At 33.4% G+C, this 24850-nt stretch overlaps 2 pseudogenes; one reads left to right on the top strand and one right to left on the bottom strand.

Annotated features, from left to right (window-relative positions):
• The first annotated feature begins 15017 nt into the window (after positions 1-15017).
• LOC120180109 lies at positions 15018-16251 on the top strand (annotated as a pseudogene).
• Positions 16252-23628: 7377 nt separating this feature from the next.
• LOC120180108 lies at positions 23629-24462 on the bottom strand (annotated as a pseudogene).
• Positions 24463-24850: the final 388 nt, after the last annotated feature.

Genomic DNA, 24850 nt, shown 5'->3' with positions numbered 1-24850 from the left:
AGATGAAAATTGGTTTTTTATTATTTTTGCTTCATTTCTGTTTCATAACAATGAGCAAAGAGGGGCAGCTGTGAGCACATTTTTATAGATCTCAAACAAATCAAACTCGGGCAACCCCAAAACAAGCCCAAAACATGACCCAAGGCCCAACTAGACCCGACCCGGGTCTAAACCCTAGAAACCGTCTCTAAACACCCAACCAAAGGTCACCCTTCTCTGCCCCCAATCCCTGCAGATCCACTTCTGCACGCTACCTACAACAGAAAACAAGAAGGAAAATAAAACAAAGAGCAATCATTTTTTTTTGCTTTGTAAGGGGTATAAAACCCTAACATTATACACTGTAAATTTTTCGGTTAGAGATCCATAAGCAAAAACAATGTAAACTCTCATTTTGAGAGATCCAAAAGCAATAAAACAAGGTTTTTCTTTACTTTTTTTAAAGTGTTCAAATAGTGTTTATTTTCTTAGTTTATTTATTTATTTATTTTTTTTCGTGCTTTACAATAGATCTCAGTAAAACATTTTTTTATTTTAGATTTCGAAGTAAAATGTAGCCTTTGGTTTCGTTCCAGAAAACACAAATACGTATATCGTACAACATGTAAGTACAAAGGCATTTTTTTTGAACAAGAGTAACAACCAAACTATTGTTTACAGCAAAAAAATACAAAAAATAAAGGAGTGGATCGGAACTCACCTTGGGTCATCGGAGGAGTCACCAGAACCCGGAAAGACGAATGGTTTTGGCTTTTTTTACGGTGATGGAGGTCGTTTCGTGTGAAACCAAGCCTAGATTCGTGACAAGGAGCCCAAGACGAGCCTCTACGTGAATTTTGGTAGCCAACGACCACAGAAGGCGGCGACAGGCAGTGTGCCAGTCGACTTTGGGCGAGAGAGAATGTATTTTCTCTCTCCTATTTTTTTTAAAACAAGTTACAAATGAAGAAAGGAATAGGTTGGTATGTATAGAAAAAGATTTGGAGTTAATTGTGTTTTAAACCCCTTAACTTTTGTCGTGTTTTTGCGTTTTGGTCCCTATAGGGACAAAAATTGTTATTTTACCTTTCTGCTTTGCATGCTTTATATTTTTTGTTTATTCACTATTTTAGTCCCCCAAACTTTGTCGTGTTTTTACATTTTGGTCATTGGACCTTTCATTTCTAATTCATTGCAATTTTATTACTCTGTTTTGTTTTATTTTAATTTAGTCCTTGTTTATTTTTATTTAGTTATTATCTTTTGATTTCTTGCATTCTAATTCATATAGTTAGATTTTATTACAATTAGGTCCTTGTATATTTTTACTTTTTATTTTAATTATTTTATTTAAGTTTATTATTATTTAATTTATTTCATAATTTCAATTTTCTATATTTAGTTTTCTAGTTAGGATTAATATTCGATTCAACCTTAGAAATTAGGACGACACTTTAGTTAAATTAGGGAGATATTCGAGTCGAGTTTTTGCATTATACTCCTGATTACTCGAATCGATTGTTCGATTCTAAAATTAATTAATAATTAATAATTTTTAAAAATTTTAGTGTAATAATTTAGGTAATAATTAGATATTAATTAGCCCCCTAACTTTAAAAATTATTAATTTAGGTTCCAAAATTCTAAATCTTTTAGAACATGGTACTTTAGACCTTGACCTTTTTGGTCCCTGAACTTAGATTAAACTCTTAATATTGACATAATTAAATAGGTTAAATAGAGCCTCCATTTTAACTTAGATTTCAAATTAGTCTCTTAATTTAGGGGATAATTCGAAGTGGCTCTCGCTTAAAAGCTCGAAGGACCATTTTAGTTATTCGACTCAATAATCGATTAAAATCAAATAGGATTAATATTATAGCATACGTTTCTAGATTTAAGCCCTTATGTTCTTTAATTTTCATAATTTGTCATCGTAAGTTAGAAAAAGCCTTAATTTATTTTTAGTATAATTAGGACAAATAAAATTTTGCTTGATCGCGTTGTTTTTATAAATCTAAGGCATTGTTCAGTTATTAAGGAATTAATAGTATATCTCCCGCAATCATGCTCAGAAGGTGACTACTAATAATTCCCTAAATAAGTCAACATCTTTTTCAAAACTGCATCATATTTTCTAAAATTGAGGCAATGTAACACCCATATCCCATATACCTTTCCGTACACGAGATACAGAGGTCACATTACTTTATAAAAATGTTTTTCATTTGAAAACCCGTAAAAATTTGTTTCAAATTGATCAATTATAAAATATGATATTTCTGAAAGCAACATACTAAACTATCACATAATTACCTTCCAAAATATTTACCATAATTTAATTACATGCCAACCAAGTTCTTAAATTGAATAAGATTGTCATAATATTACTGATGAGTCAACCTTTAATTGATGAAAGCTATTGCTACTGCTGCACTCCTTACGCACTAGTCTTTACCTCTACCTACGCGTGAATAAACACACTTTAAGTAATTATTTAGAGAGACATAATATTATAACATAACCTTTGAATATACATAAATATGTCACATTTATTTATTTCGTACTAAATCGTATATTCTTTCATTATCCCATACTCCTCATTTAAACCATATTTCATTCACAATTTTTTTAATTTTTTTTCGTATGCCTAGCATACCTATCTTCCTTTACATTTTTCCTTTCATTTATCTATTTAGATATTATCTTTCATTTATCATTATAATCCTTATATGCCTTTATCTTTATTATACATTTACCTTTCTTTTATCCTTTATATCCATTATACCATTATGCATTGTTGTTACAAATATATATATTATCCATTCATATCACAATACATTAAAATTTCTTTATTCTCTTACTCAATAGTGCTTAACGTTCGTCTAACTGGCATAATTGACACCTATTTGCCAATTGCAAAGCTAGACCATTTTTCTTTTACTCAACGATACTTAATCGTTCATCTAACTGTCATAATTGACAACTTTCTGCCAATTGCACAACTAGGCCATTTTTCTTTTACTCAACAGTACTTAATCGTTCATCTAACTGTCATAATTGACACCTTTCTATCATATGCACAGTTAGGCCTCAAAGACACTTAGCCTTTCATCTAACTGACATAAATGACACCTTTTTGTCATATGCACAGTTAGGCCACAAAGACACTTAGTCTTTAATCTAACTGGCATAAATGACACATTTCTATCATATGCACAGTTAGGCCTCAAAGACACTTAGTCTTTCATTTAACTGACATAAATAACACATTTCTGTCATATTCACAATTACGCCTCAAAGACACTTAGTCTTTAATCTAACTGGCATAAATGAAACATTTATGTCATATGCACAGTTAGGCCTCAAAGACATTTAGTCTTTCATCTAACTGGCATAAATGACACTTTTTTGTCATATGCAAAATTAGGCCTCAAAGACACTTAGTCTTTCATCTAACTGTAATAAATGACACCTTTCTGTCATATGCACAGTTAGGCCTCAAAGACATTTAGTCTTTCATTTAACTGGCATAAATGACAACTTTCTGTCATATGCACAGTTAGGCCTCAAAGACACTTAGTCTTTCATCTAACTAGCATAAATGACACCTTTATGTCATATGCACAGTTAGGCCTTTTGATCTTTTATTTTAGAGCAGTCTATACTATAATAATCATTCATCATATCAATTAACCATTTCTATCATTATACATTCTATGGTTTATTCCCATACTGCCAGTGCACAATTACCTAAATTTTACTATAATTTACATGGATTACTCATCCGATACAATTATGATAATTCACCTTCTATTACAAACTTTTGACAATTTCATATCTCATGGGATCTTTCAATTTAATTCGTATTCCACAATTTACATCCCTGGTGCTAATATAATCATTTATCAACCATTTCTAAAATATGTGTGGTTTGCATACTCATTACTAATATAAAGACCCATTTCCTTATTATGTAGTTCTTATGTTTATACCCATATATGTACCATACGGAAATTCATACACTTAATATGAATTTCTTATCCTTTAGCACACAAGGTGCCCAATACATAAATTCGTACACTTAGTATGAATTTCTTATCATGTTGCACACGAAGTGCCCTATACGAAAATTCATACACTTAATATGAATTTCTTATCATGTTAACACACGAAGTGCCCTATACGGAAATTCATACACTTAATATGAATTTCTTATCATGTTAGCACACGAAGTTCCCTATACGGAAATTCATACATATAATATGAATTTCTTATCATGTTAGCACACGAAGTGCCCTATACGAAAATTCATACACTTAGTATTAATTTCTTAACATTTTGCACTCGAAGTGCCATTTGGTAATCACCATACTTACATTAATCATTTCTACAACTATAATTATTGTAGCATGTACGTACACAATTAAATACACTCACCTGACTTTTTTCTCTATGTATCCCAAATATAAGGCTGACTACTCTGGTACTTTGCTTTTGCCCTTAGTTTTGCTTGTTTCGGGAGCTTGGTTTCGATCTACTCAAGCATCCATAGAACAAGTACCGTACTCAATGTTAGAATACTTTCTAACCATTATACTTGAACAATACTCAAAAGAACATATCAATAACTTTCTATACCAATATCAGCCTATTTTAACATTTCTGGCTCCATAGTATCGACACTACTACCCTAATACTGATACTTTTATACTATGGTACCAATACCCCCTTCGAGTATCGATACCAAAAATAGGTTCGATGTTGCCTGGTATCGATACCCTTACCATGGTATCGATACTACCCTACTAGGGTATCGATACTACCTTACTAGGGTATCGATACCCCTTACCAGTATCGATACCAAAATTAGATTCGATGTTTATTGGTATCGATACCCCTTACCATGGTATCGATACTACCTCATCGGTATCAATACTGATTGAATCAATATCAGTACTACTCATCTAATTTATCAAATTTTTTCCTATAGTATCGGTATTGTTCTTAGCAGTACCGATACCCTTGCCCAAAATTTCCAGTTTTTAACTCGATTTTCATCCCAATGTGGTCAATTCTCGTTATATTTACCCCATACAATACTATTAAACTCTTCCATAACTATTCATACTAACATTCCTTCATTTAGCCTCTTAGAACATCTAAAATCATTCAAGAACATTCAATTCTAAGAATCAAACCACTTTTTCTAATATGTTCTTAATCCTATATAATGCTTCTATTCTCTCATTTACCTCTTTGACAAGTCAAATATACCATTAACCATCAATAAAAACCAATATACTAACATATCATTTCAAAAAACCATTTTCTAAAATGTACAATATTTACTTTATTTCATAGTTTTAAGCTCATTTAATCCTTCCTTAATCTTCTATATCACTTAAGGTTACAAGAAATACCCATAATCGAAAGGGAAAAATCAAATAATAAAAGTTTATTTTTGGAGCTATGGAGGATAGCAAAACCCACGGGAAAGAATGAAGAAGAAGAAGAAGAAGAAGAAGAATAAGAAGAAGAAGAAGAAGAAGAAAAATAGCTTATTTGACTTCCTTTCCCTTTTTATTTAAATCCAATGGGTTTTAAAATTCATTTCACTTAAAAGGACCAAAATGCTCTTTCATTATTCTATCACTTACACATTGGTCTTGCTTAAGTAATTTTATTATACTCTACCTTTTATTCAATTTGGTCCTTCAAATTTTTAATTCATTTCAAATTAGTCAATGACCTACTATTTGGGGTATTATAGGAAATGTTTGGTTATTAGGCACGATAGCTGATCTCCCGCATTTATGCTCGGGGGCGAATGCTATCTGTCTCAATAAACGAATACTCATTTCAAACTCTGCATTCCTAATGATTTTTAAATTAAATAAAGATCGAACTCAAAATTTCCGATTTTAAATCTAGGGTAATCAAATAGGTACCAATTTTTGGGCGCTTGTGGGGGTGCTAATCCTTCCCCACGCGTAACCGACTCTCGAACCTGATTTATGGATTTTCGCATACCCAAAACTCGGTATTTTGATAAAAAAAAAATATTTTATTAAAATCACCCGGTTTTATGGTATTCCAATCACACCTTTACTGATTGGTGGCGACTCCTCACATTTCGAAAATTCTTTTCAAAGAGAAAACCCCAGAGTCGGTATCGGTCTCCCCGGGCGAAAAACGTTGTCGACAGTTCGTATATATTTTTTGTTTGAGTCTTTTGATTGAGTTTTTAACATTTTCCATATATGATCCCTATAAGATCTAAAGTGACTAGTTTCAATGTATAAGAAGATATCTAAATTATGTATTTAGTTTACTATAATAATCATTATAATTTGGAATATTTTCAATTTTTACTATTTATTTTTAGAATCAAATTTAAATTAAATTAAATCATATTAAAGTCAAAATTAGATTACATTTCTCTTATATCATACGGACAAAAGAAATCCATTATACATCTCTAATCTCTGTCTGGTCTATTTAGCACCAACTTGCTCAACCATACTGAAAAAAACAACTGAACTTTTTGCCGGTTGATGATGCAGCTTAATCTAAACATTCTATTCTTCTTTTTCGATAGTTTAGAGTGATTATAAAATAATATTTTGTTTAAATATTTTTAATGAATTATGATATATGCAATTGTTCGAATCTAAAATCTCTAAGAAAAATAATTTATTTTTATCATTAAAAATATTTGATGAGTTTCATATATTATCTTTCTATTTCATCATGTTTTTTTAATTTTATTTAGGTATGTAAACGAACCAAATGAACACAATAGAGTATATGATCATGTTCGTTCGTTTGACTTTAACCGAACAAATAAACGAACAAAAACAACTAAATGAACAAAATTTTGTTCGTGTTCGTTCATTAAGGAATATAGCTTGTTCTTGCTCGTCCATGATCATTCGTTAAAATGATAAACGAGAACAAATGAACAAACAAAAAAGTAATTAGATTTATATTTAAGAATAGTTTTTTCTTTCCAACTAATTTTAGGTTTTATATTTCTTTAATTCATTTAGGTATTTTTTATTTGATTTTAAAATTAATTGGATTTTAATATATTAATGAGTTTAATGTTAAAATTTAGGGTAAATTATGCATTTAGTACATAAACTATTAGTTTTGATTCATTTTAGTACCTAGACTTTAATTTTTTTCAAAATCATACCTAAAGTTTAATTTTTATTTTATTATAGTATATGTCATCAAAAACTTTAGTTTTTGTTTCATTTTAATAAATCTGTTCAAAATCTAACGATAAGTTTTAAAAAATAGACCAAAACTGATAGTTTATGTACTAAATGCGTTAAGTTTTCAACGACAATGTACCAAAACTGATGGCTTGGCATATCATTTCAGAGTCCAAGTTGGGATGATCTTGGTTGACCCCTGCAGCACAACATGTGTGAGGACCGTTGTATACTGTTAGTTCCCATATGTTGTTTTTCCTCTTCATTTTAGATACGCGAACTATCCAATTACATCCGTTTTCGCGTCGGGCACAATAGCATACATATTTTTCGGTCGTCGATCGATTAACTCTGGACTGAACAAAATTACGGATATTGTAATTTTTTATAGCCATCACCGCTTCTTCTTTGCTTGAAAACTCCATGCCTAAATATAACTCACCATTATTTATTGATGAGTAATATCCATAGTCACCGAGATGAGGCATATCCGCAAATTCTGGCCCGTACATTGCACCATAATCAGCTTCATACATGTGTGTAGGAGGGTCAGTTTGTGCCACATTTCCTGGAACTTCATCATCATCGGAGTTGAATTGGGGTGATTCCGGGTGAATGAATAGTCTAGTCTCAGCACCATCCGCACCAGGCTCACGAAGCGGTTCTTCTGGTAGAGATGATGGTTCCTCCATGCTTTCCACATTTAGGTCGAATAACCTACTACTTGTACGCCTTCCCCTTGAACTGGAAGGCATATCGACATTGAGATCGAAAAAGCTCGCAGTCGAATGCCTCTCCCTGGAGGTTGAAGCCATCGTGTCAAATGAAAACTGCACAGATGGTTGCGTCGATGACATCTCCATATGGTTAAATAAATTTGCAGATGAATGTCTTCCCCTTGAACTGGACGCGGTATTGCCATACGGATTGTTCGTGGACCCACCTCGGTACATATCGTAAGGAGTTACGGATGAATGTCTCCCCATTATGACATTAAAATCATTACACATTACTGTAGTCGGGCTGTCAGCTTGATCAACTTGTTCAGCCAGCCCATAGTGGGAGCTTAAAGATTGACCCCGAACAACACGCACTTAAATAAAATATGCATACATCTCAATAGCGGCGTCTAAATAATTACTTTGAGATTCAACCATCATTTGAACATCATCATTGTTCGAAAGTTCGAACGCTGTATAAGTTAATGGAAACAATGATGTTAGAAATCTGTACTGCAACGACGACATTCTTCTACTACTTCCAACATGAATTTTCCTCGAAATCTTCGTTATCAGCTCCTCAAGAGTTATGTTTCTCTTGAATGATATTTTAACACGCTCATTTGATACGAAAACAGTGCCGGTTTCATCTTCTCGAATTTCACCATCATAATAAACAATAGCTGAAAGTCGCGCCATTCTTTGAGTTTAAAAGTGCGTCAATATTATATATCTGCAAAAAAAAAACAGAAACAAACCTGATTAAATAAATTATATATGAACGAAAATATAACACAATAATTTTTTTACACATCAACGTAAATAATTTAAATAATATAATTTTATATTATTACATGTACTGCAAAACTATTTTGACGTATGCTCTTGCTTTTCAATTTTACAAACAAAAAAATTAATTGAAAATAATTAGTATAATATTTTTTAAAATAATCATAATAAACAATAAGTATAATAAAAAAATTTATAACAAAATTTATAACGAAAAATCGCACGAACTTCTAAATCAAATATGAGAAAATTACCAGAATTATTACTCGTTGACGGAATTGTTGTATTAATTTATAAATTGAGAGGAGAGATGTGAGGAGATGTGAGAAACTTAACCGGGAGTGAAGGGTATTTATAACCATATAAGGCACGGTACCTGCACCGCACTATATGTAATTATTCAGATAAAAGGTTGAAAAGAGAAATATGTAGTTGTATATTAAATGTAGTTATTTTTATTTCCGACGGAATGACTATTCTATCACAAATTAAATTAGTATATTTTTAATTAAAGTTAAACAAATCTTCTATGCGGAACCACACCAACAATGCCTAAAATAATACACATATTAAATCTTAGAGCTGTAAATAATTTTAAATTATTTTAACAACCTACCTGTTTTCTTTACCTTTCTTATTTCTCATTTATGTGTATTCTCCCATTCCCCATTCTAAATTCTACCAGTACTCTTCCAAATCTTCTCTACGGGATCACACCAACAAAACCACTCTTCTAAATATTCTATGCGGGACCACACCAACAAAGCCACACCAGAATCTTAGTTGAAGGTAAATGTGTTAGTTTTTTTTATTTCTATTATATATTTCTTAGATTATTTTTCTTACATTTTTTTTTGCAAAATTTTAATATTTTATGGTGAATGAGTTTTGAAGATGTAAATTGATTCATGTAAGTATTTCTTATTTTTATTTTATATTATCTTAAATATTTAATTTTTCATTTATATGTCCACTTGAAATTATAATATATTGATTTATGGATTTATCCTTTATTTTTTAATTTATATGCATTTATTTTTTATTTGATATTGTAATTTTAGATTGGAGAATGTTGTTTATCTAAATGATTTAGATATTTAATTTCATGACTTATATATAACATACTCAATCATCTTGTTATAAAAATAATTTTTTCTTTACAAGGGTTATTGCTTTGCATATGCTCAATGATAATATATATAGTGTAAATTGTTTTTTTATAGTTAATGCAAGTTGCTTTTGATTAATTAATAAACTTCTTTTTAATGATATTGATAACATACCTATTATTTTTTACATTTAAAAGAAAAAGAGTATTCTTTTTATTTTTTGCAGAACTCTAAAATTTTCTACTGAATTTTTGATATGAGGTAAGTTTTAATTTATTTTTTACAATTTAATGCTATCAATTTATTAGTATTAACCTTTTAATTAAAAAGATGCAAAATATATAAAAAAGTAGAGAAAATATTTTTGCATGTAACATAGTTTAACAATGTTCTTTTTTGCATGTTAATAAAAAAAATTAAATTTGTTTACATGTAATTTACAATAATAATACCATAAGTCCAATTTTTTTAGGAAATTTAAAAAATAAAAAATAAAAAGTATTATTTAAATTTTACTAATTTAAGTATCTTAATTTAATATTACAATAGAAACAAGTTTTGGTATTCAATATGGATCGATCTTGGATGTACAATATTGATAGGCTGATTAATGGTCACATTATTAATCCTGATTTTGAGCGGCCATAGTTAGAATTCATCACATTTGCGTTAAGTAAGCCTAGATTTGCGGATCGAGGAAATATTAGGTGTTCATGTAGTCGGCCTAAATGCAGAAATAAAAGTTTCGAGATCCAGAAATGGTTAAAATTCATGTGATCACTTAAGGGTTTATTCCATATTCTCACAATTTGGTGCATCATGGAGACCACGTTTTTCTTATACTGGTTACTATAACCTTATGAAGGATTTTAATACTCCAGTTCCAGAGGATGCATACGATTTGTGTGGTAGTAATCATGAATCCAATGAGGTAGATGTTGTTGGTCTTAAATTAAATGTATATATGATAGAAGACGATCAACCACCAACTGCTTTGACGCAGATGTTGTATAACAGACTTGGTGCTTCTTCTGAACTGATATGGCCAAGTAGCAATCAATCCAAGTTATCAGTGGTTTCTGAATTAATACACTTGAAAGAACAATATCGGATTCCTAATGCATGCTACGATGACCTTTGTCAAATAATGCAGAGGTTAATACCCAAAGATAATGTCATGCCCAAAAAATATTTACGAGACGAAGAAGTTAGTTCGTGATATTGGTTTGTCGGTTTAAAAAAATCCATTATTGTAGAAATGGTTGCATGATTTACTAGGGTAGTGATTTTGAATTGAGCGAATATAAGTTTTGCGATCATCCTCAGTACAAGGATAATGCTGGTGAAGGTTCTAATAATAGAAAGGCGTACAAAAAGATGTATTACTTCCCCTTAACTCTTCAGTTACAAAGGTTATATGCCTCAGAAGTTACTATTAAGCATATGAGGTGGCATGCTGAGCATCAAACTGATGAGGTCGGTCTCATGTGTCATCCTTCTGATTATCTTGATTGGAAATATTTTGATAAGGAACATCCAACATTTTCTTATAAAACTCGTAATGTCAGGCTTGGGTTATGCACAGACGGTTTTCAACCTTTTGGTCAATCCGGAAAACAATATTCTTTGTGGTTGGTTTAATAACACCATATATTTTTCATCCTTCTATGTGCATGAAGGATGAGTTTATGTTTTTGACAATAATTGTGCCAGATCCTAGAAATCCAAAATATAATATAGATGTCTTCATGCAACCCTTAATTGATGAGTTGATACATTTGTGGGAAATAGGGGAGGTAACATATGATTTTTCAATGAAGCAAAATTTTATGCTTCATGTTACCTTGTTATGAACTATCAATGATTTTCCTGCGTACGACATGATGTGGGTTGGAGTGCAGCTGGAAGAATGGCTTGTCCATATTGCATGGAGGAATTTGAAACATTTACTCTTCAGCATGGTGGGAAACAATCTTGGTTCGATAATCATCGTAAATTTTTACCTCATAATCATCATTTCAGAAGAAATGCTACAACTTTCAGAAAAGGTAAAAAGGTTCTAAACAATCCTCCACCAATTAAGTCTGGAAGCAAGATATTAAATGAGACCGATAATTGGGGTTTTGTAAAAGTGACTGAGTTAGACGCTGTCGAAATTAATGGCCAATTAGCTCAATTATGTGGTTGGAAAAAACGTAGCATCTTTTGGGTTCTGCCATATTGGTCTTCAAATTTGATCTGTCATAACATTGATGTGATGTATGTGGAGAAAAATGTTTTTAAGAATATATTCAACACAATAATGAATGTTGAAGGTAAGACAAAGGACAATGCAAAATCTAGAGTAAACTTACAACGTTATTGTGATCGTCCTGAGTTGGCAAATTAAGATGACTCTGGTAAATATCCAAAAGCATGTTACACACTTGACAAACAAAGGCAGAAAATGTTATGTGATGGGATGAAAGATTTAAAATTCCCTGATGGCTTTGTATCCAATATTGGTTAATGCATTGACATGAAAAAATTAAAGTTATTTGGAATGAAAAGTCATGATTGTCATGTTTTCATGCAAATGTTAATTCCAATAGCTTTTCAAGAGCTATTACCGACAAATGTTTGGGAGGCATTGACAGAGCTGAGTCTTTTTTTCAAAGACATAACATCAACTGTAACAAGGAGGTACACATGAGAAGATTAGAAAATGATAGCCCAATCATTTTGTGCAAATTGGAGCGATTTTTTCCTCCAAGTTTTTTTGATTCAATGGAACATCTACCTATACACGTGGCATATGAAGCAAGGATTGGTGGACTAGTATATTATCGTTGGATGTATCCATTTGAAAGGTAATTTTTAATATAATTTAACAGTATTGTTACAAAGTGAATAAGCATTTTTATTTAAATTACAATCTTTTGTTTCCTTTTAATTTAGGTTTTTTAGAAAGTTAAAAGGTTCTGTCGGCAATAAAGCTCATGTTGAAGGTTCAATTTGCAATTCATATGAGACAGTAGAAGGGTCCAAATTCTTTCATTATTATTTTCCCAAGCTAGCAAATACTTATAGTGCACAACTCATGCCAAACAATCATGAAGAACATCCAAAAATTCTTTCTATTTTTGTACAACATAGAGCAGAGACGATTGGGAAAGGGAATGAAAGATATCTTTTTAATGAAGAAATTATAGCATCACACACCTACATATTGTTGAATTGCACAGAGGTGGAGCCATTTGTTGAGTACGTATCATAGTTATCATTATATTCTGACGCTGCTTAATTTTTTATTAATCATGATCTATCTTTAATTGAAAAAAATGTATAGGACCTGTTAGAGATATTGTCAACCCCATTTGAGTTGAATTTTACACTTGATGTTGAATTCTCAAAATAGTTCAATAGATTTGTAAGTCAAGTTACATTTTTAGTTGAAAGGAGCTATAGAAATATGCCAAAAATTTTAATTTTTGGTAACTTTTAATAGGTTCAAGAACCGATGAATAACATCACAAACATATTCTTAAAAGCACTTGCGATGGGTCTACTTCGGTTGGTAAAATCATTGTCGGGTTATAAAGTAAATGGTTTTAAATTTCGCAAAATGTCTTATGGTTCAGATAAACCATCACCAAACTATGGTGTTTGTGTTAAAGGCTCTAACTATGTAAACGGTGAAAGTGATTATTTTGGACGGCTTGTTGAGGTTATATAGATTCAATATCCAGGTTGGCCAGTGAATAACATTGTTTTGTTCAAGTGTGAATGGTTTGATCCGAGATCAGGAGTCGGTACAAAAATCAATACAAAATACTTGTCTCTTATAGAAGTGAATGAGAAAAAAAGATACAGCAGAAACGATAAATTTGTTCTAGCGACTCAAGCAACTCAAGTTTGTTATGTCAACTATCCTAGTCTTAGACGTGATAAGCAAGATTGGTTAGCATATGTTAAAGTTAAAGCTAGAGCAATTGTGGATATCCCAATTTCAAATAATGTTGAACCTGAATCGACTTCAGATTCATACCAAGATGACGAGTCTGAGTCTCATCCAATACAAATAATGACAAATGATGAACTTGAGCTGTTAGTTCATGACTCAGCGACACAATTAAATATTATGGATGTCAAAGTCAAAGATGATTCAGACGAAGATGAAAATCAAAATGAGTACTTTGACTTAATAGAAGATGATTAGGTGTAGTTTTTGCTATGTACTGATAATCTTTTTTTTCCTATTTACTATCAAATTTTGATTCATTTGTCTATTTAATTTATCATTGTGAAGTATACCTATAGTTACATGTTTTTTTCACAGATTATGTCAGGGACTAGAGGTAGAGGATTCCGTCCAACTACTCCATACTCACCCTTTATCGGCTCCACTCACCAGTTGATGCTAGATCAGAGGATCCTCATGATATTGATACAGATACAGTTTCAGAGACCATTCTGAAGACAATTCAGACCACTTCTCATGATGGCTCTACTACGCGGACATTTCAGACCACTTCTCATGTTAGTTCTACTACGTTGATGCCTGAATCTAGTGTGCCACCGCCAGGTACGATAGTGGACTCACATGGACGAGTGCAGGTTTTGTTGAACGGTTCTTTTGCTAAGTAAGTATTGGATGTATCTAATTACCAACTTTATTTGATAATTCATGATCATATAAGTATATATATTTCTAAATTGAAAAATAAATGTAATACATAAAATATTTATAAGTAAATATTTGTAAGTATATATATTTATGACGGAAAAAATGTAATACATCGAAAATTAAAAATTCAGATTTTCTTTTCATCTTTATAAATATCCCGAAGGAAAATATATGTTCATGAGAAACATAAAATATTTTGGTAAATTTTTTAAATATTCCGACGGATTTTAAATATTTCCACAATAATATTTTGATAGAATTTTGTCGGTAAATTTAACGGACTACTTTATTTCCTCGGAAATGTTGGTTTAAACTAGCATTTTACTAGCGTTTTACTGACTATTCTATTCCCTCATAAATTCTGTTACTAAACTTAAATTCCGTCAGCAATTCCATCAGCAATTACAATTTTTTTTTTTGTAGTGGCAACAGCAACAACTTGAACTCTCCTAATGGTTCATTTTTTGCTTTTCAGACAGCAAATTCTCTCTCTCTCTCTCTATCTCTCTCTCTCTCTCTTTTCCCGAACATTTTCTCGGGAGGGAAAATGACTATCCTCATCGAGAAGCCTGCGCTAGGTATCGTTCATTGTTTCTTTTCTTTATCTTTTTCATGGAATTTGCAGTAATGATCACTTATTGCGCTTATTTTATGTTCTAAAAGTGTCCCAAGCAGATTCCCAGAATGTTGTCGAGGAAACCAATGAAATGGTGTTGGACGGAGGATTTCCAGTGCCGAAATCTCTGTGGGGAGATGGATTCTTGGCACCGGAGATCAATTCATTCGGCCAATCCTTTAGGGATTACAATGCAGAAAGTGAAAGGCTAAAGAGCGTGGAGGAATTCTACAGACAGCAACATATTAATCAGACATGATTTTGTAAGCAAAAGAAAACATAAAAACATGTTAAAATATAATGAATCTAGATTCAATACCGTAAGGACACGATCCTCTTAATTTAATTTATTCGATTCATAATGTGTAGGTGCAAAAGATGAGGGAAGAATATTCAAAGCTGGATAGGATGGAAATGAGCAAATGGGAGTGCTGTGAGTTGTTGAACGAGGTTGTGGATGACAGTTACCCTGATTTGGATGAACCTCAAATCCAGCACTTGTTGCAATCGGCTGAAGCAATTAGAAAAGATTAGCCAAATGAAGACTGGCTGCATTTGACTGCCCTCATTCATGGTGTGTTCACGTTCGATATCTTATTTAAGAAATATCAAACTCTACCCAAGTTTGGAGGGCTTCCACAATGGGCTGTTGTTGGGGATACATTTCCTCTTGGGTGTGCCTTTGACGAAGCCAATATTCACCACAAGGTAAATAACTATTCTAGTCACTGAAAACATGATCATCACTATGCTACAATAATATATTTTTTTTATTTTTTTTTCTCAGTATTTTAAGGAAAACCCAGATTACAACAATCCTAATTGCAACATTAAGAATGGAATTTACTCCGATGGCAGTGGGCTTGACAATGTTACCATTTCATGGGGGCATGATGATTACATGTACTTGGTGGCAAAGGAAAATGGAACCACTCTACCTCGGCAGGGCTGTTCGTTATCCGATACCGTTCACTTTATCGTAAGAATATATATACATGTATTTATAATCTATATTTTAAATAATATTATTATTTAATACATCATTAATGAAAAATACAATTATGAAGCTTTTCATAAGGAAGAAGCATACGTGCAGTTTCTTAACGATGAGGATAAGGAAAATTTGAAGTGGTTGAGAGTATTTAAGTAGGTCTCAAATGTTTAACTTTACGAGTATTAGAATTTACGACTTGAATTTTGTTACGATCCGATCCGAAAAGTTTATAATACGATTTGGCGAAAATGTTAATTTTACAGCAAATATGACCTCTACAGCAAGAGCAAAGTCCCTGTTGACGTTGAGCAAGTGAAGCCGTATTATCTTTCACTCATTGAAAAGGTCAGTAAAGTTCTGCTTTTCGATTCAATTTGATGGATAAATTTCAGTTTTAGTGCCTAGAAGTTGAACATTTTTTTCCTTTTCCGTTTCAGTATTTCCCAGCAAAGCTTAAGTGGTGATAACTTGGAAAGATATTGGCATATCAATGGCGGATTAGTTTGTTGGAAATAAAACACTCACACAAACAACTTTTATTGAAACTCAAACAAATATTACAAGAGTACTCTCACTCAAAAACAAGAACTACAACTCACTCTTATAAGACTTTGCTTCTTCACTCACTTAGAAGCTCTTAATTTTTCTTGATACTTAAAACTAAAATGGGAAGGGGTATTTATACTACTCAAGAACAATCCTACACCACACAAATAAACTAATTTAAACCATTACAAATTCAACAAATATCTAACTCTCACCTAACTAAATTGATGTAAGCAATGACATCATTAATTAAATGATTTAAGCAATGACATCTTTAATTAAATGATGTAAGTAATGACATCAATTTAGTTTGGGTTTGGGTTTAGGCTCCCATAATGGATCAAGTTTATGATCCAACACCCTCCCTTAAACTTGATCTCGTGACCCCTAGTAGGTTCCTTAATCTTAAGAAGTCTTCGATGGTCAGTGGCTTGGTAAAAATATCAGCAACTTGATCTTGTGACTTCACATATTCAACTTCCACATCTTTTCTTGCAACACACTCCCTTATATAGTGGTAGCGAATATCAATGTGCTTGGTTCGATCATGGAATACTGGATTCTTCGCTAAGGCAATGGCTGACTTGTTGTCAACACAAACCTTGGTAGGCTCTTCTTGTATCAAACCAATCTCCTTCAATAGATTTCTAAGCCAAATTGCATGACAAACACATGAGGTAGCAGCAACATATTCCGCTTCACAAGTGGACAATGTTACAATCGGTTGTTTCTTTGATATCCATGTGAATGCAATATCTCCCATGAAAAATACGAATCCAGTAGTGCTCCTTCGATTATCTATGTCTCCACCCCAATCACTGTCGCTATATCCAACAAGCTTGTAATCATTAGAAACTGAATAGAACAAGCCAAAGTCAATTGTACCTTTCAGATAGCGAAGAATTCTCTTTGCAGCTTTAAAATGGGTGGTTGTTGGGGATTCCATGTAGCGACTAACCAATCCAACTGCGTGAAGAATATCGGGTCTCGTGCAAGTTAGATAGCGTAGACTTCCTACCAAACTTTTGAAGAATGTTGGATCTACACTTTCGCCTTCTTCATGTTTGGTCATCTTGATCCCGTATTCTGCCGGTGTGCTTATTGGCTTACAATTCTCCATCTTGAACTTCTTCAGTATCTCCTTTGCATAGCTTTCCTGTGAAATGAAAATTCCATCATTTTGTTGCTTAACTTCAATGCCAAGGTAGTACGCCATGAGCCCCATGTCTGTCATCTCGAATTCTTTCATCATCACATCCTTGAATTCATTAAACATGCTTGGGTTGCTTCCAGTGAAGATCAAATCGTCCACGTAGAGGCACACGATCAAAATATCTTCATCTTTGATCTTGATATATAGAGCATGCTCGTAGGGACATTTGTTGAAACCATTCTCTTGGAAGTACTTGTCGATTCGGCTATTCCATGCCCTTGGTGCTTGTTTTAGCCCGTAAAGAGCCTTCTTCAACTTCAACACCTTGTCTTCATGCCCTTTGACTTCATAGCCTGATGGTTGCTGAATGTAAAGTTCCTCTTCAAGAACTCCATTTAGGAAGGCGGACTTTACATCCATCTGTTGTATCTTCCACTTGTTTTGAGCTGCCAAAGAAATGATTAGTCTGATAGTCTCCAATCGAGCAACAGGAGCAAATACCTCATCATAGTCAATTCCAGCCTTTTGACTATAGCCTTTAGCAACTAGCCTCGCCTTGTGCCTTTCAATCTCTCCTTTGGCATTTTGCTTTGTTTTGTACACCCATTTGACACCTATCGCCTTATGTCCCTTGGGAAGTGAGGTAAGTTCCCATGTGTCATTCTTCTCGATGGCCTTGATTTCTTCGTCCATCGCATCTCTCCATTTCTTTTCTTGTACCGCTTCTTGAAAGCTCACTGGTTCACAATCGGCAAACAAACAAAATAATGTAAGATTATCTTGTCGTTCAGTTACCTCATAGAGATCTCTAAGGCTTCTTGTGCGTTGCACAACTCTTTCACTTTGACTCCCACTTGACGATGATGAAGGTGATGAGTCTCCTTGAGTGGTTGATGTTGGTGAAGTGGGTGGAGTTGCAAGCTCTTGTTGAGATTCATCTAATTACTCCCTCATTGTCTGCTCATCTTCTTCAAACTGAGGAAAGAAATTGAAGTCATCTGTATGAGAGTTAAAATCTCATTCTCCTTCTTCGTTGAAGACCACATCTCGACTAATCACAAACTTCTTATTGTCTGGATTGTACAACTTGTAGCCCTTCGAATTAGCATCATAGCCGATGAAGATAAAACTCTCGCTTTTATCATCAAGCTTCGTTCTTCTCTCGTCTGGTACGTGAACATGGGCTATACTTCCAAAGGTTCTCAAGTGGGAAATGCCAGGCTTTCTTCCACTCCATGCCTCTTGCGGTGTCTTTCCCCATACACTTCTTGTTGGAGATCGATTTGACAAGTAGACTGCACACGATACTGCTTCCGCCCAAAATTCTTTGGGTAGTTTCTTGCTTTTGAGCATGCTTCGTGCCATGTCGAGGATTGTTCTATTCTTTCTTTCTGCCACACCATTTTGCTGGGGGGGATCTAGGAACTGTCATTGGTCGACGAATTCCATTTGCTTCACAGAACTCTTGAAACTCCCTGGAAGTAAATTCTCCACCTCGATCGGATCTCATGGCTTTGATCTTTCTACCGCTTTCTCTCTCCACTGCTGCTTTGAACTTCTTGAAGACTTCAAAAACTTCTGACTTCTATTTCAAGAAATATACCCAGGTTTTTTCTTGAAAAATCATCAATGAAGAGAAGAAAATAGTTATTGTTACCGAGAGAGCTTGGCTTGATCGGTCCACACACATCGGTATGGATGAGCTCAAGTGGCTTCTTAGCTCTTGTCTCTGACTCCTTTGGAAAGCTTTTCCTGAATTGTTTCCCGACTAGACACCCTTCACAGAGCTGGTCAGGATGGTTGATGTGAGGTAGTCCTTTCACCATCTCCTTCTTAGATAATAGCTCTAGACCTCCAAAATTGAGATGCCCAAATCGAAGATGCCAAAGCCATGATGCATCTTTGTAGCAAGCTTTCAGGCACTTTGCAACATCATTTTGTATGTTGATCAAGAACATTCTATTCTTTGACATCGGCACTTTAGCAATGAAGTTATTCTTATCATCTTTTATAGAAAGATTATAATTATTTATATGAATATCATAACCTTTCTCTACCAGTTGCCCTAAACTTAAAATGTTACTTTTCATATTGGGCACATAGTAGACATTTGAAATAAATTGATGTCTCCCATCTTTCAAACGGATAAGAATGTTACCTCTCCCTTTCACTGCTATTGCGGAATCATCTCCAAACGAAACATTTCCACTTACTGACTCGTCTAGCTCCACAAACATGTCTTTCCTTCCACACATGTGATTGCTTGCACCACTGTCAAGATACCAGGAATTTGCTTGGCCACCATCAGTTTTCTTTCGTGCTAGAAGAAGAGTTTCTTTGCCATCTGTCTTTTCCTCCACGTAATTGGCCTTCTCCTCAATTTTGTTGTTGGGAGCTCTACATTCTGAAGCATAATGCCCAAATTTTTGACAATTATAACATCGAATTTGAGATTTGTCATACTTTGAGTTTGGATTAATTCTTCCACGGCCTCGTGTTGAGCTTTCTCCTTTCTCATAGTTATTATTGGAATTGTTATTGTTGTAATTCTAGCCTCGTCCACGACCTCGACTTCCACCTCGTCCATGGCCTCTACCTCTGCCTTGGCCACGTTGGTTTCTATCATTGCGTTGGCTCTCATGCATATCCTTGAGTTGCAGCTTGAGGAGTTGCTCAGTAAACTCATGCTTCTTTTTATGCTTCTCTTCGTATGCTTGCAATGATCCTTGGAGCTGTTCGATCTTCATTTCTTCCAAGTCTTTAGTTTCTTCAATCGTCACGATGATGTGCTCAAATTTGGGATCCAACGAACGGAGTATCTTCTCTATTATCCTCACATCGTCTAACTTTTCACCATTTCTTTTTAATTGATTAGAAACATCTACTACTCTTGAGAAATAATCTGAAATAGACTCAGATTCTTTCATGTTTAAGGATTCGAATTCACCTCTTAATGTTTGGAGACGAACCTTCTTCACTTGCTCGGATCCTTTGTAAGAGGTTTACAGCTTCTCCCACGCTTCCTTGCTAGAGCTTGCACTTGAAATCTTTTCAAAACCATCATCATCTAATGCTTGATAGATGAGGTAGAGAGCCTTCTTGTCTCTCTTTCTTGAATCCTTCAAAGTTGTCTTTTGATCTGGTGTAAGAGTAGCAAAAGCATCATCATCCGCAGGCTCGTTATAGCCTTTCTCTATGATATCTCACACATCTTGTGATCCAAGAAGTGCCTTCATTTTGATACTCCAAGTGTCGTAGTTGTTGTTGTTGAGTGTCGGAACTTGGAATGGTGCCATACCATTTGCCATATCTCTCAATATAATGAGATTTTGTAAAATCCGATTGCACGGATGAATCCGGAACGATGAAAAAAAACTTTGGAGGGACTTGGACAACTCGGTCAAGGGCTCCAACTCGGCTGACTCGGCTCAACTCGGTGAGTCAACTCGATTTTCTGGCAGCAGTCTTCCGGCGGTGCGTGGCGGTGCGTCAGAACTCAGATTGAGAAAATTCTGGCGGCGTCGTATTCCTCTCGTCGAGACCTTCGATCTTTCCAACTCGCTCTGATACCACTTTGTTAGAAATAAAACACTCACACAAACAACTTTTATTGAAACTCAAACAAATATTACAAGAGTACTCTCACTCAAAAACAAGAACTACAACTCACTCTTATAAGACTTTGCTTCTTCACTCACTTAGAAGCTCTTAATTTTTCTTGATACTTAAAACTAAAATGGGAAGGGGTATTTATACTATTCAAGAACAATCCTACACCACACAAATAAACTAATTTAAACCATTACAAATTCAACAAATATCTAACTCTCACCTAACTAAATTGATGTAAGCAATGACATCATTAATTAAATGATGTAAGCAATGACATCTTTAATTAAATGATGTAAGTAATGACATCAATTTAGTTTGGGTTTGGGTTTAGGCTCTCATAATGAATCAAGTTTATGATCCAACATGGTGCTCTTCGTTTTCTTCACCAAAATTAATAATTTATTTTATGATGCGTTGTGTTAAGAATAAACCCAGAATTCTTACTCCTTTTGTAAGCAAAGCTGAGCACAACATTATTGTTTATTAATAGAGATAATATCATTTTCTTTTATATAAAAATTTTATTTATTATGCTGTACCTGGATAGTAATAACAGAATCGATAGTAAAATAAAAATGATATCACAATTTTAAATAGAAAAATCATGGACAGGAATAAATGATAACAAAAATATGGCCTCTTACAAATTTAATGTACGATTGAGGTGATTACGATATAATATATGATAAGATTTTTTTAGTTTATTAACGATGCACACATATTTACATGAATCAAGTTACTTCAGTGGTTAAAGGAAAATTTTTATTTTTAGAGGTCCCAGAGTCGAGCATCAGAGATTGTAGAGTATTTCAACGTTGATTATCAAATTATTGAAATCTTTAGAATAGATACTATCACTAGTAAGTACCCCAGATTAATGAAAAAAAATAATGCACCGGAAACGTAATTACTTAAACGTGGTGATCTCTAAAAAGAATAATAATTTTCCTTATCATCATGGAGATCATAAATCCGCTGCCAGATGTGTGGATGCTTATAAGATATTTGTGGATGAGATAAATGGTTTAGCTGTGCATGTGAATGGTGGGAAGGATCAATCAACAGTATTCTTTCTATTATATTCTCAATGGAATATCACATCTTTGATCAAGTTGATGTTTCATAATTTCCATGGCCGGTTTTTTCCCATTGACCTTTTGTTTTCGCAAGTGTTGTGTTTAGTGGCAGTGATGTCAAATCTCTTGATTCTGTGCATTTAGGACCAGAGGCGTTAAAAAAAAATATTTGATATATGATACTTGATTTGTTTATTAAATTTGAGTAAACTATATAATTAGTATCTAAATTATTAGTTTATTTATTTATTTTAGTACCTATTTTTTTTTAAAATCATACCTAATACTTAGTTTTCATTTTATTTTAGTACTCGCTGTTAAAAATTTAACACATTTAGTACCTAAACTATAAGTTTTGATTAGTTTAAATATTTAATACCTAAACTTTTAATTTCTTCAAAAACTTAATATTACATTTTGAACAGAGAAATTAAAATGAAATAAAAACTAAAATTTTTAACGTCATGGTACTAAAATGAAATAAAAACTAAAAATTTTAGGTTTGATTTTAAAAATTAAAAGTTTATATACTAAAACGAATCAAAACTAATAATTTAAGTACTAACATGTAATTTACCCTAAAAATTGTTAGGTATTATTTCTAGAAAATATTTTCAGGTTGGATATCTTGTTTGTTGATTTTAAAGGGTCCAGGGTAAATTACGTAGATATTATAGACTCGGTTTTCTAATTTTTAAAATATTGCATTCACATATTTATTTTTCAAAGTATAACAAAATTTACAGTGAAAACAATGTTGGAGTACAAGTAATAGGGCTGTAAATGAGACGAGACAGATTACGAGCTATTCGAGATTGACTCGATCTTGGCTCATTAAATACTCGAATCGAATGGACTCGACTCGAGCTTGAACTCGACTCGAGTTCTTAACGAGCCGAAACGAATTACTCGATACTCGACTCGAAAAACTTGTGAGCAGCTCAAAAAATATTATATTATAGTTTTAAATTTTTTAAAATTACATTATTTATGAATAAAATTCCAAATGATCAAATACTCTTTGAATCATACTCAGCAGTATAACCTTTGGAAATCAAGCCTGTAGTGTCGAGTTAATAATTAAGATATTAAGTAGAATAACATTGATATTTGTTCACAACACCATACAATTATGGTGAATGGAATTTAGAATGGATAAATTTGTACTAAAAACTGGTTCGAAATCCTCCTGTTCATCTCCATGCCCCCGGAGAGAATAGCTGCTACAGCATCCACTGCTTTTCTCCACTGTTCAGTATGTACCCTTAACTTCTTCATCTCGACTTCCAATGCTTCATTTTGCTCTTCAACTTATTGGAGCTTTTCATTCAATTGAGCTGCGTCTGTTTTACTTGCTCCTAGTTCCTCCCCTACTTGGCTCAACTTCAAAGTCATTTCTTCCTCCTTGGCTTTAGCACTCGAAATGTTCAAGGTCGCTTCATTGAGCTGCTTTTTCAGGTCCTTGTTTCCTTGAGTAAACACACTAAGCTCCTTTTCTTTCTCTTCTAGCTTGGATTTCAGCTTATTTATCTCATCATTTTTCAAAGCCAATTTATGCAAAGATGGTTTCTTCGGCTCGAATGTTGCTGGTGGTGCAGTTGATATCTCTATCGCTTTGGTTTCCTCTTCTCCTTGATCGACTTCTTCAACTTCCACCTTAGGTTTAATCGCTGCTTTTTCCACCGGGACTTCAAAAACATCAGTTTCTCGTTGATTGTCTTCAGAAACTTCATCTCTAACGCTGTAGTCGGATTTCTTCGAATTTTGAGATTTTTTCAAAGAAATCTTTTCATTAGGTTCAACAGGTTCTGGAGCTTTTGGCTTCTTGGTCTTATTTTCCAGCTCTTGTTGTGAGTTACTGTTTCGGAATTGTGTGCTCGGTAGAATCGTGTGCTGAAGCAATATCCCACATTGGGGAAGAACATGAGTGGACCACTTATTTGATATTATAAATAAAAGGCAGCTACCTCCTTTCAACATACTTTGTGGGCGAGTTCGAGCTTGAATCGAGTTTGAGTTTCGAGCTTCAGTCGAGCTCTTGAATTTTTTTTGAGTTCGAGCCTTTTCGAGTTTGCGTCGAGTTTCAATATTATCTTTCGAGTTCGATTCGAGTTTAAAAATTTTAGGCTCGCGAGTTTTCGAGTTGAGCTTACATTTAAAATTTTAGAGTTCGAGTCGAGCTTGACAATACTCGAGTTCAAATCGGCTCGTTTAGACCCCTAACAAGCAACTTATCCTCGTCATCTAAACATAATTTTTTGAATTAAGAAATTAAAGATAGAATATTTTCCCATCGTCTTTACTGTTCACTATTTTTTTATTTAAAAAAGATTAAAGACAAAATACTTTAAAGCTGTCATTAAATTAA

Source organism: Hibiscus syriacus, unplaced genomic scaffold, assembly GCF_006381635.1.
Source record: "Hibiscus syriacus cultivar Baekdansim isolate YM2019G1 unplaced genomic scaffold, ASM638163v2 tig00112490_pilon, whole genome shotgun sequence".
Taxonomy (NCBI): domain Eukaryota; kingdom Viridiplantae; phylum Streptophyta; class Magnoliopsida; order Malvales; family Malvaceae; genus Hibiscus; species Hibiscus syriacus.
Note: the sequence above shows the minus strand (reverse complement) of the source record. Positions and strands in the feature narration are given on the sequence as shown.